Source organism: Neodiprion fabricii, chromosome 2 (assembly GCF_021155785.1).
Source record: "Neodiprion fabricii isolate iyNeoFabr1 chromosome 2, iyNeoFabr1.1, whole genome shotgun sequence".
In the NCBI taxonomy this organism is placed as follows: Eukaryota; Metazoa; Arthropoda; class Insecta; order Hymenoptera; family Diprionidae; genus Neodiprion; species Neodiprion fabricii.
The window spans coordinates 35,442,234-35,454,870 of NC_060240.1; the positions used below are offsets into that span (position 1 = coordinate 35,442,234).

The following is a 12,637-nucleotide window of genomic DNA, read 5'->3' on the forward strand; positions in this document are numbered from 1 at the left end:
TCAGGGCAGGAAAACCCGTCATCCGTATTTCAAAGATACGGACAAAAAAAAAGAAGGGGAAAATAATTCGAGAAAAATTCCCCGCCGTATAACACATTAGAGGCGGAATCTATCCGATAAAAATATGCAGGGAACAACCGAAGCGTGAACGGACTTCATGTACGATATAATTAGAATTTGAAAATCAAATCAACTTTTGCTGGATTGTAAAAAGAATTATAAGAGAGCCAACCGCAAATCTTTACTGCCTGGGGTTAAAACGTTATCATTTATATGTATAGTATGTGTATATATATATATATATATGCATACGTAATCGCCGTTATTCGGTGCAGGGGTGAAATATATTCTGTAACGAACGACCCGATTCAACGATGAGAATAGGAAAACAAAGAAGATTCAAATTTAAATTCAAATACGTACTCCGATTCATTAAATCTTTTCAAGTTCGAGCTGCGTGAAATACGCCGCGTATGTCAGCCGCAGACATTTTGGGGATAAAAATTTTATACCGTGGCGGACACGCGGACCTGTCGCCCCTGTTTGTCTGGCGTCCCTGAACCGCGAGAATATACACTGGCGAATATCCTGAAGGTAATCCTTCAGGATGTATCTGCACGTATAAATATATATATGTATATATATACGTATGTACAAGGTATATAACCCTGGTTTGATTCACGGAGAAATTCAAGGGGTCCTCAGTCGGCTGATTAGGTTGCGGCGAAGCAGCTTGCAAGCTCTGCGGCCGCGACGATGTCCGGCTAGAACGGGGGTGGATTTCTGGCCAAAGGGGCGAACTTGTAAAGGAAAGGGATAAGGGACAAACCAAGCTCTAATTCCGCAGACCTCAATTCAAGTCGTGCCCAACCCTTGGCAGTAATAGGGAGCTGCTGCTTAACCCTGCAGCCTTCGCGTTGTTCGCAGGGAAGGACGATTACGTCTCGCGGAAAGCAAACGGTATACCTGTACATACCTATGTACGTACATCCCGACTAAGACTCGATACGGCCGAACTGTGTGTACCTACCATTGTCAAAATTTGCTCCCGCCGAGAAATACGCGTTAATGAACCGCCACGCCGCAGCTTAAAGTCCGTTCGCCGGAGAATTTCACCCTCCGAGAACGTAGCCGGCGTATTAGTAAAAGCCCGCAATCAACGATAATCTAACGAATGCAGGCAAGTATAAATTGCAAAAGTGGAACTCTACCGCAGAGTGACTTTAAGCGCGACGGGTGATATTCGATTCCTCAGTTCACAACGAGGTTACGTTATTCCCTTCAGCTTGGCGGCTTCCCCCCGGCTTCTCTTATCCTTTGATTCTTTCGCCGTCGCGTCCCCGGCCTTGTCTTCCCAAAGGGACAAGATTGGATTTGTTGGCTCACCCGTGCAAAGGACTTTACATCTTGGCGACCGACGAGATCACACGTCCCGTGCCTCGCCACCTCGGTAGGATAGCGGGAAATGCATAAACTCAAAGGCGAGATTCTGTCTCACGTTCTCTGGACCCGGGATCAATCGGCGAACTCGAGGAAATTGGAAGTTAGCCATCCCCGTGAAAAGCCCTTCTTTTCCCCCCCGCAATGCCTACCTTCGAGGAGTGATGCGGGCCAAGTGCAGGCGGGCCTTTTTGCCGCGCGAGCGAATAAGAAAATTGAAAAAATAATAAGGCTATGGGAAAATATACACGCCGCGATACGAGCTGTCTCGTCGATACGTTTTTCTTCCGTACAACAGTAGCTGGTATACCTGAGAAATTTTCGAGTCTCTTGAGCTTGTATGTTTCACTTTTCTTTTTTTTTCTCACCAAAAGATACAAATATCCTCAATAACGATTCGCCGCGTCTTAAATCCTTCGGGTTGGGACAACGAATGTCTGAAATTAGTCCGCGAGTTCCCCGCAACAATATACTTTTTCGTTATCGTTTCCGAACGCCTCTCACACGAAGTCGAGCCGGAATGAATGCGGAACGTGGGCAACGGTGCGGCGCGGGACGCGAGTGTCAGGCCGAGACTAATCAGACGGCGGGGGAGGACGAGGGGCGCGAGGAAGGTCCTTCCAATAGGATTAACCCTCGTCCGGTTAATCCTTTTATTGGGGCGGAAATCCTGTCACGGGACACGAAAGGGCCGCGAGAACCCCGATCGGCCTTCCCGGACCCACCGATTTCAAAAGAGATTGCAATCTCCTAAACGGCAACCGATGCGTGCCCCGCTATATTTCCACCTCTAGATCCAACTGTTCGTTAGCGTTGTTGATCACCCGAAACGAGATTCAACGCCGCCTGTGTATCTTCCGGTCACCGAAAGCTCGACGCGCTCGACACTATTGCCTTCCAGGAAAAGCCGAATCATCGATACATCGACAATTTCTACAATTAATATTGTTAAAAAAGGTTAAATCACCCGTTTTGTCCCACTTTTCTGATCTAGTAGTCGGCATAGATAAAAGCAAAGAGATGAGTAAGGTTGCTGCGTTAACCAACATTGTTGTAAAAACAGTCTTGTTTCAGACTTTAAACTGTTAACACGCATTTCCCGATAAAAACATTTTTTTCCATCTATTAATTTCTCTGACTGTTAATTCGCAATTTATTCTGTAAAGCCCAGATTGTTAGATTTATTGGCAGAAGTGGGTTTTTTGAGCTGTGCAAGTGAATCGATTCGGTGCGCGACTTCGAACATGAGTATCAGCAGAAATACTCGCTCTCGGGTTTCGTTCCGATCCGATCGTTACAATATTCCCATCGAGAATTGGATATCAAGCTTTCACGCGTCTCACGGATTCCAAGTTCTACTTCATTGCTTGAACGAAGAGTTTTATATAAAACTCATAGCCAAAGCTCAAAGTTTGAACACGTCTAAATACTCCTTCACAGAAGGCTCCTGATACAGTACAGCTCCGAATTCGCATAATTACCAGTGTCCAAATTTCGTATCATGTATACGCGTCCGTTGGTTTGCGGATACCGTGAATCGCGGATTTTGGAGAGGGCGGGATACCATTAGCATTATTAAAAGCCTCTCAGTCTTGCAACGCTCGGTGAGCAGGAGACATTTTTAGACTCCGGTCGAGAGAAGAGGGGAAAAAACACCTTTACTTGGTGGTAACTGCTGGTTGGCACATCTCTTTATACTCGGAATGTTGTTTCGCGACTGGTGAAACTCCGCGATGCTCGAAAAGGGATGAAGGTATTTGTTTTTTTGTTCTTTTTTTTGTTTTATTTCAAACCGCTTCTCGCGACAGGAACTTTCTCGCCAAGTTTTAATTTGCCTCTCGTTCAAACGGGGGTTAGACACAGGGGGAGCAGCGAAAGAAACGGAATAAAAGGTAGCAGGCGAAAAGAGGCAAAGAAAGAAGAAGAAGAAGAATAAGATCAGTAAGATGCGAAGTACCTCATGTCGGTGCCGTTTTTTCATGATGAAAACTTTTCCCTCGCGTTGTTTCGCCCTTGCTCTCATTTTGCAGCGCAGCCCTTTTTTCATTCATTCCGCACAATCGGCGTAACTCACAAGTAGTAGAGTATCACACCTCCGGATCACAGGTTCTACCGAATACTTCTAGGGCTGTTTCTTTGACCCAAAATATAGAGTTTCTGACGCATAGTTCCATCCATTGGGCCGTCCTTCGCTCAATTAACAGTATATCAAGCTGTCGAAAATTCTTGGTTTATACTTAACCATGATTCTGAAATAACAATAATTCATCCGTTCGCACTTCAATCTATGATAACTTGTCATCGAAACTTTAAGAGAGGACAATGTGAATTAACATTTCAGGGAAAAATACACAACAGTTTTTGTTCATTAGGACTATCCACTCGTTAAACTGCTGATATAATCAATTTCAGACGCAGCAAAGAACGGTCCAACGAATGAATTTACGCATCAGATGCTCCGTATTTTGAGGCATAGAGACACCCCCTCAAATTTCAGCAGACTCTGTGATCCGAAGGTTTGACACTCTCCCTGTTAGCACAGACCACGTTGAACGTTCCTGTGCTGGTCGAGTTTTCTCCGTGCTCGTTTTTCCCGCTCGTGTACTACTATATCATCCAGTGAACAGAAGCAAAGACAAAGTGCTTGTCAATAAAACGGTCGATTACCTAATCGCGACGAAAAGAATTCGACGTCATAAGCGGGGTTGAATTCCGGTGGCGTATGACAGGAATGAAGATAAATTCGTCACGCGTGTTATACCCGCGAGATTGACTCCAGCTTCCAATTATGCAAGGACGAAGGACGAGTTCCGAGGGCAAGCGTGATCTCAGATTTTGCGCATTACTGCAGCTACTTCGCGATTCTCGGCGAAACGACGCTCGGCTCGGCTCGGATTGACTCTGCAATACTTTTATTGGCGGGTAGGGCGGTGAATTTATTCAACCCATTCTCAGCCCGAAGCTGCTGCTTCCTCGAGAGTCGAAATGCCGGGGAAACTTCTCGACTTGTCAGTCTCGTATTGTCCCACGCTGCGGCCTTACCACATTTGCATTCTCACTCAGTTGCCTTATCTCAAGTTAGTAGCGCAGTTTTAGAGCTCACCGAAGTGGGAAAATCAGTACCGAGCATTTTGGCGAGGAGCAGCGTGACTCCGCGAACTCATGCGGGTAGTTCTCGGTGAGGAGAAACTTGTCGTCCTGAGTAACGGACAGAGTGGCGGGAAATACTTCTTGCCTTCGAGGAGGCTGAAGGAAAATACGATCAAATAAATATGACCCGGAAAAGGAGGAGGAAAATTGCATTTCTTTGAAATCCCGAGATAATGAGAGACGCTGCAGGGATAAGATTGCGGGAAAACAGAATGAGAATAGAACAGAATAGAATAGAATTTTATTACCATGGGACAGTGTCCTCTGGGTGGCATCATAAAGGTACATAATACACAAAATAAATATACGAAAAAATTTAACAAAAAGTATATCCCACATAATATTGGAATAAATAGTAGAGTAATATAGTATTCCATATTCGAAGGAATAAAAATAAACTGGAAACGCGTAAGTAATACCTCCTCGAAGTACAATTCGAAACAAAGAAGCACTAAATAGTGACACGAGAGAGAGAAAGAGAGAGGGAGATACAGGGAAGACTTGGAACGTCGGGGATGGAAAACAGCCATCGCTACACACTTGGTTTTCCGATTCCGGTAAAATTACGCTTTCCACTCTTCGCCTCGTTCTCCCACAACACGTTTCAGTAAATTACAAGTGCAACAATATACATCTGGGGAGCTCCTTCTGCTCCATGGCTGTATCGCCGCATACTTCCGACTTTAGCCAGCTAGCGCAGCACGCATTGCACCGAGCCCTCGGTTCATCTAACTGCAGGGGTCAGGGATGTAATTTTGCTTTCAGACGACAGTCGGAAAGGGAAGGACCCCGTATAATATCCACTTACTTTTTTTTCGTGGTTTGTTTTCCCCTTTTCTTTTCTCTGTTTCTCCCTCTCCCTCTCCCTCTCTCTCTCTCTCTCTGTCATCTTCATTTTATTATTTTTTTTATTTCTATTCTTTTTTATTCTTTCTTTGCTTTCCTTTTCACCGCTATACAGCCGAGCGATATTTCACAGCGTTTTGTTAACCTTTTTTCAGCGCGCTTCCGCGAAGGAATAAAAGTAATTTTACTTTCTAATAGCCAAGTCGTGGCGCTGGGAGTTTCCCCGCTGTCAGTGCCGTCGTGGTACTTGATGTCGTGACATTCCCACGCGCAAAGCGCACTATCTATCTAACTACCCCTGTGAGACTATGCCGCATTATAACATCTGAGCGCAATTCCTCCCCACCTTTTCGTTCTCGCCCGTTTTTGTATGCCATTTCTTTTTATCGCCATCAAAATGTCTGCTTTTCAAGTGGACGAAGTCGAGTACCTTCCTCGCTTTTCTGCCTGATACAGGATTGGGGTTGGTGGAATAGCTTTTGAGAAAGTTAACGACAGTCTATAAAATAAAAAAAAAAGTACGGGATGGATCTGCGCGAAGATTGTCATATATAATAGATCAATTAAACTATTCTAAGCTGACGGTTGAATTTTATATCAGACATAAGGAGAAAAGTTTCCGCTACAAGACAGGCAAAATGCAACTTCGACGCGAAGTGAAATGATTTCGAAGCTAAAGCAAGTGTACTCAAATTTTGTGAAACTCTGTCACGTAGGCGTCGGGGACGGTTTCATTGGGTAGTATGTACCTACGGGATTGTAAATTTGTAGACCAATTAACTTTAACGAGGAACTTATGAAAATGCAGGGAAAAACACTTTCGCGTAACAGAAGAGCCCCCGATCCTCCCGGTCAGCCCTCAGCCAGCCTTAACCACCCTTTTCCACCGTTCCGCTGGCCATTTTCGGTACCGTCTACTACGCGTTACGGGCATGGCTGTGGAATTCAAGCATTGGAATTCACGTGGAGACATTCACGGGCAGTTCCTAATGACCGCGGACAAAAACCTCGCGAAGAAGAGACGAGGCCCTCAGGATCAAGAGCCATGAATACATAGCAGGGAGAACGACCCGGTTTATATTTAGGGGTGAGAGATGGAAGTTCTAATCACCAAGGAAATATGTCAATTAATATCGGGGAAAGTGGTCTCAAAATTGACCTTCGAGGAAAACGATATACTTTCATCACTTTCCGAACAACGATGAATCAATTCCATTGTCGCCCAGCTACGGGCGAAAAGTAATACGAAACTCGAATTTCTCCCGAGCATTTTATGTTTCGGTACACTTGGTCTGTCAGCCAGTCCCCCTAATATCACTCTTGACGTTTGAAGTTGATACACTCACGAGATGTCTCAGTGGGCGGGCTGATTATCTCGGTTATTTGAAGAGAAACGTGTACATTCAGTAAACCTTGGAGAAACACGGGTATCTTATTCATTCTACAACGGAATGACGCGGTATCACGCACTGTTGGCTTCGTTTTGGCTTTGTCGGTGGTTATACACCGTGAACAAACTCGTACGTTCCTTTTTTCGGTGAAGTAATCAAATAAGACGAATAAAATTTGGCCAACTTAGGATCGTATATTTCAAGAGCCAATTATGCCGGACTTCGCCTTGGCCACAGCTCGATCCACGATTCCCTTACGTTTGTACAACTCGGAAATTGACTCGCTTTCAGGTACGTCGTCAACGGTTCTTATCATTACACCCCGTGCCTTTTTGGTCAGGTAGTTCGTTTTACGCCAAACTGTGATACATAGATCCGAACTCGGTCCCCGTTAATGTCGACGTTGAAACTATGCAACGAAGTATTTTTGGACGGCAGGATGGGGGGCCTGGCGATCCGTGACGGTACCCTCATCACGGCATTAACGGCGAGGTGTAATTTTAACGACGTGTAAAATATCTCGGATGGTAATAGGCCAGAAGCGCCATTGAGCCGACGATCAATTTTAAGTTCAACAAACGAGTTTCCAGTGACAAGCTTTTGGATTCTCGAAGGGTCTCGGCTGACAGCGAACGATGCAGTGAATAATAAATTGAATAATAGATCGCACGCCACGCCAAACTCTACACGGAATCCCGAAACAATACCCTCACGGTTCCTGTTTAGTGTAACGGAGTTTCGGCCCCCGAGTTAATGTACCGACCGTTTTTCACACAAGTTTGACGTCGAAAGCTGGACTATCGCGAACACCGCGCGTACAACGCGTTCCATGGCTTTTCCCTTGCGCTTTCGGAGTTTTGCCTAGGCGGAATAACAATAAGGGGCAAAGCGTGAGCGAGAAAAAGAGGGAGAAACGAGAAAGAGAAAGAGGACGGAAAGAGTAAGAAAGGGGGAGGAAAACCCGACGAGAGTCTTAAGCCGTTCTAATTAAAAGCAATGGAAATTGATCACTCCCTGAGAACTTTACAATCATCAATATTAATTACACCGTTCGACTACGTACAAATTTACAAAGTTCTCAAGAACCTCGGAGTTTGATCGGTTAGTCGAGCCACGGAATGTAGTTCAAGTCAAAAGCCGGTATAGCGGCTCAGTCGCGGGGCCCGGGAATAGCAGTGTTTGACTTTGGTTCCCGTTCCCTGTTTCTCTTAATTGAGGCCGGAGTTTGCCTTGTTGCGATTATTACTCAGCAATTCTCCCGCTCCAAACAGCTGACTCGAATTATTCATCCTCGCGATCGTCGTCGTCGCCGTCCCCGTATTATTTTCAAAGTCTTCACCCGCGGATCGATTTTCCAACTTTCTCTCAACTTTATACCGAAACGGAAACTGTTTGTCCCCGATTCATCCCCTCCAACTATCATTGCCAATCGGATTCTGGCGAAATATTGTAAGAAATTGGCGTATCAACGACGAGAGTCGGCTGCTTGCTTATCAAAGAACGTAATAAAATTTCTTTAACGCGGAAATAAGCCGAGGGATAAAAATAGACCTCTGTTTGACCGAGATACGGTGTATATGTAACGCTAACGATATTCTCCTCAGACTGTCCCGCCTCTGGCTCTATAACTGCACGGTTCGTCAACTTTCGTCTCTTTTCATCGGATCGTTATTACGTGCCACAGTCCCTCGACCTCGCCAGCCAGCCACCCTCCCCTCCTAGTTCCGCCGTATTTTTTCTTCCTTTTTTCTCCTTCTCACTTTTTCTTCTCCTTCTAGCGCGCCCCTCTTCACACACGACGTTCTCGAAGGGGTGAAGATTTTTAAGGGTGGCTCTCGCGGGTGCTGTTAGCTATGCGGTTCGCTTCCATGAACCCGAGGGCGCGGTACATCCGCACGTGTACGTATACGTATGCCTACGTATACGTATAAAATGGGGGCGGGTATCTACCGGTGGGTATTTGCGACGCAGACGGTACATAACTATCTACCCACCTAGCCAACTACCCGTGGCTACTTAGCAGCCTCTACGATGACAACCCTTGTCGTCCCAGCGCCTTCCGTCGTGTCGGTTGTCCTAACTAATATTGGGGCTTATGGAGAAGACGACGATGCGTCTGCTGAGTCAAGGTAGATCGGTCGCATCGTCGCTTTCTCACTCTTGCCATACTTGTTAACGAACAAACTATCTCTTCTTTTATTGCGTGAGGCTTCGCAGTGTTGCAAATTTCACTCCACATTCGTCAAAGTTTACCGACTACGCGCGCTCGTATTCGAAAATCGTTCAATTTGTATTTTATCATTTTACTATTTCTCAAATGTTGGTTCAAATCCCAAAAGACCGTTTCGGTCGGCTTAACGTTGGCTCATATTTTCCTCAGGTTCTTCTCATATTTCTGAATTTTTCCCGAACAACGGACCAAGAGTAAACTCTGCAATTAGAAAATATGTACACATGTGTGTCGCAGCTTGGCTTGCGTAGACGAATGTATGAATTTTCGTTTTATTCCTATTTTTTCCTTCATGTTTTTTATTATTCACTCCGCTGCTCCCGCCGTGAATTACTTTAGCGAAAGTATAATGAATTGAAACGAAACTCTGGAAAAGTGCGAGATGATTAAAAACTTGGAAATAACACGGAATGGCGTATCAGCTATTCTGTCGACCTAATTAAAAAGTTTAAATCGAAAACATAATATCCTTACTCCTCATCAATCCGTACACACCTACACACTACACGTCATATATCGTATTTCACATACATGTATACGACAATATGTATAACGCGTATCTCGCGAGCGGCGCAAGGATAAGTAGCCGAAATACATTCTTGGTCCTCGGCTTAAGCTGCTGCCGCTACTGCTAAACTTTAACCAACTCATGGTTGGTAAGACAATGCGGAGGGATGTGCTACTGAGAAATGGCAATCGGAAATGACGCTTTGCTGGCTGGTGGCAGTACTTCCATGTAACCATCCTCCATCCCCGACTCGAGTCTCTCCATCCACCCGTCATTGCATGGAACAAATAGCCTCCGTAGTTGAGGCTTCTCTGCAATGATGCTGTACGGCTCCTAGTTGGTGATAATCACTTACAGACAAAAGCTGCACTCCGAGATTTGATGGGCTTTGATAAATCCAACTCGTCGGTTACGCTACGCTGTAAACTATAGTTGTTAGCCGAAAGGGAATATTCCCACTCTATCTACTACAATGCCTTTGTGAAATCAGGAAACCTTGCTCCGGTTTCGTATCTCAATAGACGCACCGTAACAAACCACGATCATGATAATGAATCACGCGAATCCTGTTTCAAACTCTTTCGGCAATCAATTTCACTATCGGAATACCAAGAAACCAGACCGCTGTCGAGTTTTCAAACTATCAAAGTTAAAGTCACGGGTTCGAGAAAACTAATTCAAAGTGAAACGTACTGATTCGAATGAAACTGGTAGAATAACGTTAAATGTCGGTAATAATTTCTTGCTGCGATAGCTCATTTTTCCTCCTAAATTCACGGTTTTCAAACACCGTCGTAAAATATTCACACATTGTACGTGAACATTACGCGTGCGAATAGCACAAACTTCACGCTACTTTTCCAGAGTTTTTATCCCTGTAAACGAGCAAAGACTTTAGCTGCCCACAACATTCCCTTACAAACGCTGATACTTAAAGATAACCGAGATAAATATCTTGCAAGCAGTGAGAACATTTTTCAGTGTTCGACTGCAGTTTTACGCGTATGAAATTCACGGATTGGGGGTGTTGATTTGACGTTGTTGGTACTGCATGGAAATAGAACTGCGAAAAAAGTAATCGATGCGCCACGATTCAAGGAAAATTTATAACAATCCGCGGTATCTGTATTCCGGTGACATTGGAGTAGCGAGGTACCGATGGTTAAAGAATTCTAATCCTGGCTCTAAGGCTCGGATGAAAATTACTATCAGGATTCGTACGCCGAATCGGCTCAGCGAAATCACCCAGCGTCATATCCCAGCTCGAGTCTGTGAATGCGCGAAGCATTCAATAGTCAATGAAGTCGGTAAAGTCGATATGTAATTGCCCCTTGCAATGTAGGCGAATAAGAGCCGGAGTTCGCCAGCTTATTCGAACCAAGGCAAGGGTGAGTCTTTCGCACGTCGAGGCAGCGGATAAACCGGCGTGAATCGAACCTCTGGATTCATCTCGCGTCTCTGCCCCCGACGGCGAGAGAGGTGGGCGATGCCGATGCCGAGGGGCGAGGGGGAGGAATGGCGAAGAAGGAAAGCCACCCCAGGGAGCCCTCGGCAGATTTATGCCACCCCTGGCCAGCGCTGCAACCTCTCGAGCTACCTTCGTACACATTTACCATCGAGCTTCGAATATTATACTGCTGTATATACGTGTGTGTAGCAAAAATGATGAATTGCGCCCACGCTGCACCGAGGAGTGGATGGTTTAAGCGACGCGGTCCTTTTCTTTCCATTTTTATACGTCGTTGTAATTCAGCTCGATCCGCGCATGATTCGGAATTTGGTTATCCGCTCCGTGACTTTGTCTCGGCATCGAATCCCCCCCGAATACGATTCGGGGGTTCCAATTTTCTCACAAATGCGATCTTAACCAAGCTCCTTATTGATCTGCTGCATCGACTCCCGCTTCTTATTCTCTTTCGTGTTTTCGCGTGAAAAAGTGCGGTGATGGATGCGAGCAAAATGCATGAAATTTATCACCCCAGCTGACCTCAGTCTCGTTTTTCTGTCTAGCGGAACGTGTTCTATTATTTTTATTTATTTTCACACTTTTTTTTTTATGATTCTCGTGTATTTTCAGAGGCTGTTTACAGCCACGAAGCGTACCGGGACACTGAGGATTTTAATTACCAAGCGCGTATGTTGAAACAATGTAATTTTACTGTCACGACGAGGAAACGTTAACTAAATTATTTAGAACCAGATGACAATGAACACGAACGAGGAGATTCCGTGTAATTTTTCCTGGAATCCAAATTCACACGTATAATATCAGTTTTCACGTAGCAAAATTTCATCGGATAAATTACGAAAAATAAACTCCGCCACTGCCGGTATTCCGGAGGTAAACATTAGGCCGTCTTCGCTGTGTACGCACCACGATCAAGTACTGAACCGACAATTACAGCAAGCGGAAGTCCGTGCCGCGGAACGGACACCGAGCTTGTTGAATGCAACTGGTAATTGATAACACTGTAACGCAATAATCACTCGGTGGGCGGAAAGCGTGGCTTTTAGCCACAGGACTGTGTAGAGCGCAACATTGTTCAGGGCCGAGGAAACCATCGGACGACAGCTGGGTCAGAGGGGTGAGCTTTGCAGTTTCGCGTGGAGGATAATAGATTTGTCGCGGACCTCGGTTTGGCATAGGATTATAACGGAAGCCTTGATCTCAGCAAACCAGCCAGCATTAATACAATTAGTGCAGCTTTACTAAATGCCATACGGGCATCCGGCTTTTGGAATCAACCCAAACTCCGGTGGTGTACTTACGATTAACCCGACGTAGAACGATTCCGGCAAAGACCTGCGGCGAAAGAACTGCATCCTATAAGCTTGGTATCTCACGATTTTCTTTCTTGGTATGAGAATTCAGCGTCGAAAAATACATAGAAAACCTTTAAATGTAATTCGAGGCCAAAAAAAAAAACTTAATTGCGTGCGTGAAAGGGTTAAACAAATTCCACCTTACCGACTACACGCATGCATTCTGAGCACATTGTAAGCAAGAATTTCGGTATTGACTTTTAGAGACTATTATTCAGTGTTGATTCAACACTATCTGAAGTTAATCCA

At 45.1% G+C, this 12,637-nt stretch overlaps 1 protein-coding gene and 1 long non-coding RNA gene across 3 annotated transcripts in view; one reads left to right on the forward strand and one right to left on the reverse strand.

Moving 5' to 3' along the window:
• Positions 1–12,637, reverse strand: part of LOC124174988 (glutamate receptor 1) — a 155,672-nt gene that overhangs the window by 49,151 nt on the left and 93,884 nt on the right. The window lies entirely within an intron of this gene.
• The window catches only part of LOC124174993, a 153,190-nt gene that overhangs the window by 43,909 nt on the left and 96,644 nt on the right, over positions 1–12,637 (forward strand). The window lies entirely within an intron of this gene.